The sequence below is a fragment of the Raphanus sativus genome, chromosome 4 (assembly GCF_000801105.2).
Source record: "Raphanus sativus cultivar WK10039 chromosome 4, ASM80110v3, whole genome shotgun sequence".
Classification (NCBI taxonomy): Eukaryota; Viridiplantae; Streptophyta; class Magnoliopsida; order Brassicales; family Brassicaceae; genus Raphanus; species Raphanus sativus.
Window position 1 is genome coordinate 29,055,089 of NC_079514.1, and position 5,872 is coordinate 29,060,960.

The 5,872-nt window shown below is 31.0% G+C and overlaps 1 long non-coding RNA gene across 1 annotated transcript; it reads left to right on the plus strand.

Moving 5' to 3' along the window:
- The first annotated feature begins 2,364 nt into the window (after positions 1-2,364).
- On the plus strand, positions 2,365-4,077 carry LOC130510879 (uncharacterized). Its single transcript, XR_008944680.1, has 3 exons — positions 2,365-2,592; positions 2,738-3,170; positions 3,691-4,077. It is a non-coding gene; the product is annotated as an uncharacterized LOC130510879 (long non-coding RNA).
- The last annotated feature ends 1,795 nt before the right edge of the window (positions 4,078-5,872 follow it).

The window sequence follows — 5,872 nt, forward strand, 5'->3', positions numbered from 1 at the left end:
GAAGAAGATAAGGTATGGTCAGTTTTGTCTTTTACACATTAATGAAAAGTGTATTTGTGAAAATATCACTCTATTGGTGGTATTGTTGAATTGTGGTACCACACAAAGTGTAGTTATGAAATTTCCCCAAGTTTTTATGGGTAGAAAACCTATCAACGTTTAAAAAAAAAAAAAAAAAAAACTATCTACATTGGTATCATCGATCTTCCATTCCTAACCTAATCTTGTATTATTATTTTTTCATAATCTTATACTTTAGGGTACATGTAAGAATAAATACACGTATATTTTATATACATGTGAATGAAAAAATATATATTTATTAATGTGGAATTATTATATTGTAGGTTGCAATAATTCGAAGCAGGCATGCATGAACTTGACACCGGGGGAGAAGAAACTCATCAAAGTCTATTAATATGTATGTCTTCTGTTTGGTGCTAACTTACATATACATTATTTTGAATGCGTTGATATGTCCCTTTCCATTTAAATAGAAAACATAATTAATTTTAAAATATACGTTGTCTTTCTAAAGTAATAAATAGTTCGATTTTCAAATATTTTTTCTATATAATTAATTTAACGACTATAATATAATTCTAATATATAAGATAAATTGAGTAAGACTTTTAAACGGGTTCAACACGTCCCGCCCCCAATAACTCTCTCTGTTAAAAAATATAAGATCGCATCCGTACTTTAACATGAACCATTTTTAATTGTTTCCAGCCATGATTTTGAGAAGCCCATATCAACCTAAATCAGCTACTTAGCCGACTAGTCAACTTCACGTTTTGGTTTCATTGTAAAAGCATTGGCGGTTGCCATCTTTCCTGATTATTATTGGTAATGTTGGACTCCGACCAATCTTTCTAATAAAACACTTTATTAACTACAAGAATTGTGAGCCATCGAACTGTTGTGATTCCCTCTACTTATCGCCTTATATAAACACCTAATCCATTCTTTGCCCTCGCAAAAAAAAAAAAATCAAACTAGGTGATGGCTACGAGAATAGAGAAATCTTCTAGGAAAGTTCCATCACTTGTCCAGAACATCGTGGCCCAATGGTAAGGACGGGCTCCTTCCTGCACCCAGATTGTGAGTTCGAACTCTGTTAGAGGAAACTAAGTCATGATTTCTGGACACCAACACGGATATGGACTTATGTTTTAGGGCCCATTTGCATATCCGGAGAGAGGGTCTATCCGTAGGCTGCACCTCCCCTTGGAGATTAGTCTGGGCCCTTCCATAGGCCCGGGATACCCCTAGGTTAATCAAAAAAAAGAAAAAGATTTCATCACTTAGTTCTTCAATGGTGTAGGTCAACCTAAATTTCTGACTAATCCATTTATTGTCTTGCGCTTATTCTCTTCTGATATTTTCAAAATCTTTTACCTTTATGTCTTGAGGCTTTTTTCGATAACTCGGAGTGTTTGGCGGATCGAGCTCCAACCGACTAATTTTTTCTTGACGTGTCTACCGGGCCAGATAGATCTGGTTGCTCGCGATGAAAACTAGATATTAATGTTACCTGACCACACAAACGGATAAATCTGAGTTTGGTAGGTTTCGAACCCGGAATAGCACCTTTCCAAATCCGCCGTACCACTCGACCATACTTGTATGGTTTAAGGTATCTATGGAATAAATTCGTATATGGAAATAGAGCTCAAAAATTGAAGAAAGTATGTATTTTACTGAATATACTTTCTTAACGTTTTTGATACACCACATATCAATGGCGAATCCAAAATTTTTTTGAATCGAGGACACATATTAATCTCTTAAAACCATTACATGATAAAAGTTAACTATAAATATTTTAGTTCTTAATATTGCAAAAAATATATTGTGACTTTTTTTATATGTGCAACTTTTTAAAGTGCTTTAGATTGAATTTTTATTGTGACATATAATTTTTTTATAATTACATTAGTCTTTCCAATAACAAAAAAAAATATTTCAATTAGTATAACTAAATTTTATCTAGTTATATAAACTAAATATATGAAATTTATATTTTGTGGCATGATGAAATAGGTTATTAAAAATAAATAGAAAAAATACTTAGGTCTTTTTAAGTAAAATAAGTCATTGAAAATAACGATAATAACAATAGTATCCTTTGAACATCTTTTGATATGGACTTTCTTAATCTTCTAGACTTGTTGTTTGCATGAGATTTCCAAGAATGTTTGCAGTAAAGAATGCATCCACCCAAACTTTAAGAGGCAACTTAATATCAAACATCATAGAAAGACCAGACTCGGTGATGTGTTATATGAGGAAAATATATATGTTGCTGAATGTCATATTTTTGCAGATGAGAAAGAACACTGACCTTGTAAACCACAAGCAAATGTACTTTTTGCAACCAATTCTATTTATACTGTCTTTGAAATTTGCAAAACGTAGAGTAGAAATCAGACTTGTATTTGAGTGTATAAAACTATGAGTGTCAAGACCACTTATCTATAAGTATTACATAAAACCAAAAGCTCTGACCATAAAAAGTTGGTGCAGATTTCCAAAATTGAAGTAACCCTTTCAAGAGGTCTTGTTGTAGAAAAGATGAAGATATAAAAGGTAGTCTACTGCTTTCTCAAGTTAGCATGAAGAACACATCTTGTTGGTAGCCTTGCTTATTGAAATTTTCTTATTAGTAGAAAGTAACTCAACAATCTGAGAATGCATATGGCCAGTCTTATATGCTAAACTTCATCACTTGCAGATTGTTGTCTAGAGAAATGGAAGACCTTTATTTGTTGTTGATGCTTTGAAAAGTATAAACTATTACGCCCTCGTTGTTATTTTTCTTTCCTTAACACACACCCTAATTCATATCCAAGGTATGTATGTAGTACTGCAAATTCTTGGATGAGTTGATTACATGAGCTGTTGCTCCAGCTACGACATATCTTCCGACTTGGTTTTGTTGTTTGAAACGTAGTTGATTATCTACATTTTTTGACCAATGAAGATTTTAGATCTGATGCATATGAATATTTCTTTTAAAAAGTTAATTATGTAATTATTGATTCTAACAACTGATTGCAAAGTTGATCGTTTGGACATTTCCATTCATAGATGTGGATCGGTCTCTTTCAGGCAGAAGATCAATCGATGTACGATGGTGGACCAAGTGAGGTCTCCTTCTATGTCAGGTTCGAAATATAAAGTTAATAAGTGATTTTAATTTGAAAATTACGATATTATTTAAAGTTTTGGAAAACTGCACTTTTATATATGTGAATTGACAAAATTATATGTGATTTTAATTTGAAAATTACGATATTATTTTCAAATTGAAAAAACTTTAAATAATATCGTAATTTAAAAATTAAAATTAATCACATATAAATTTATATTTCTCTTAAAATAGAGTAAATTTAGAGAAATATAAATTTATATGTGATTTTAATTTGAAAATTACGATATTATTTAAAGTTTTGGAAAACTGCAATTTATATATGTGAATTGACAAAATTATCCAATTTGAATATTTGTATGCATATAAAAAATTTAATTATTTTCCGTTATATATGTACGATTTTTTTTTGAAAATTATATATGTACGATTTTTCCTTAAATATATAATGTTATACGATGGATTTTTTGAAAATGATTACGTTTTTTGAGGATACTATGCTTTTGTTCATGCATAAATGACTTGAATAAGTGCAGTTCTACATTAGGGAAATGAATGCCTAAACAGCTCAGCTTATGGAGTAAGGAGTCTTATTTTTCACAAAAAAATAGAATAGCTCTGTATATTGATGTGATGATGCCAAAGGTAAAGCTGTGAATCAGAAGCTGTCATTCTGAAAAGTTCTATAAGCCCTAAATTTGAAACAGGGACAAAAGCAAGTTTTTGATCGTAGTCTTTTGGTTGGTTGCTTCGGTTTGTGTTCTGTAAATATACAACAACAAATCGTAGACTCCGTACAAAACACTTCCATGATTTACCTATTAGTCCTTTGTTCTTCAATGAGATAGTTACTCTGAGAATGATGTGTTACTGTGTTAGGCGTTGTACTCTTTGTTCTTGAACAACAAATGATGAATTTTTCCATGGTTACTATTGGAAGATCTAGAAAATCGACCTAATCCAATGGTCAATATTAGGATATACATCAATATATTAGAATAGAAAACTTATCATTATCTATTATATACTATTCTATATTAGTTTGGAAATTATGTTGGTTTATTCTCTATATAAACTATGCATCTTGTAACATTATTTTCATGAAAGTCTAATATAATTCTTCCATAAACACTTTTGTGTTCTCTACTTTCATCAATTTATCATGGTATCAGAGCCTAAACAAAACTCTCCAGAGAAATTAAATCTTGTTGTTCTAGCAAATTGCAGATCAACTATTCTATTCTCTTTTTCTTTGTTTCTCGATTTAAAGCATAGAAATTCATTCAAAGATTCATATATTCATTCATCAATTTTCGTATGGCTATTAGTTCACGAAAGATTCATATTTCTTGACGGCAGTCTACCAGCAGCCGATTCAGCCTACTATGAAGTTTGGACAGAAAAAAAATCATCTCATTGCAGGATGGATAAAAGAAATAATCAAATCAAAATGCGATCATCTATCTCAACTCGTAAAAAGTTACGAAACATTCATCAAGCTTCTGCAACATGAACTATGTTTCACAAACCTTTGAATTATTTCTACTACTATATTCTAAAAGTTGTCCAATCTCATACGTGTTACCATGTATGAGCTTGAGGGAGGGTATTGGAAGATCTAGAAGAACGACCTAATCCAATGGTCAATATTAGGATATACATCAATATATTAGAATAGAAAACTTATCATTATCTATTATATACTATTCTATATTAGTTTAGGAAATTATGTTGATTTATTCTCTATATAAACTATGCATCTTGTAACATTATTTTCATGAAAGTCTAATATAATTCTTCCATAAACACTTTTGTGTTCTCTAATTTCATCAATTTGTCAGTTACGGTTTCGATATGGAGCAGCAACATGAGATCTAGTTTTAATTAAACAGCTGAATACAATCAAATTAAGATTGATTTAAAAATTAAAATAAAATAATACAGCCGATTCGAAATTCAGTAATAACACTTGCGTTTCCGGTTTTAAATCATTCTGGAATATTGGTCCCCGAACTTATGTGTTACTAAACAACATTCACGTATTGTCTATTTCCAATTCATAATTCATGAGATTCGGTGACGAACGCAACATAATGTTCTGGTAGCATGTATATATATATTTTTTTTTGATTAACCAGGGGGTGATCTAAAGGCTTTCTAGGCCCAAGACTAATCTCCCTGAGACCGACGGCAATCCACGTATTCTTGCGATTTAACGCTAGCCCCGATGGCCAAGTGGAATCGAACCCAGGGCAGAAACTCCAACCGGAGCCTCTTTACCACTAGGCCAAGACAACTTGGTTATGTATATATAAATGGATTATAATAAACTTCGTGATAAAGTCACAACACACATCATAATTAATTTTTTTTTCATAATAACGGTCAAATTAAAAATTTAAATAGTAAAATAATTCATTTATTTCAAAATATATTTATCTTAAACAAAAATATATAATTTTTTGTTTTGAATTATATGTACTTATTAAAATATGTAATTTGGATAAAAATGGCTTCACATCTAACAAAATGTAGTTTTCAAAAAGGTGTAAATTTTAAACTTAAATTATAAATAGGGTATTTGAAAAATTATATATCCCATTAAAATATCATAAAAATTTCTGACCTGAACGCTGGAATAGATCCAGTGTTCAAGAAAGCGCTAGGCTCTAAGCGGGCGGCGACCTGATGCCTAACGCCTAGAACGACTAAGCGGAC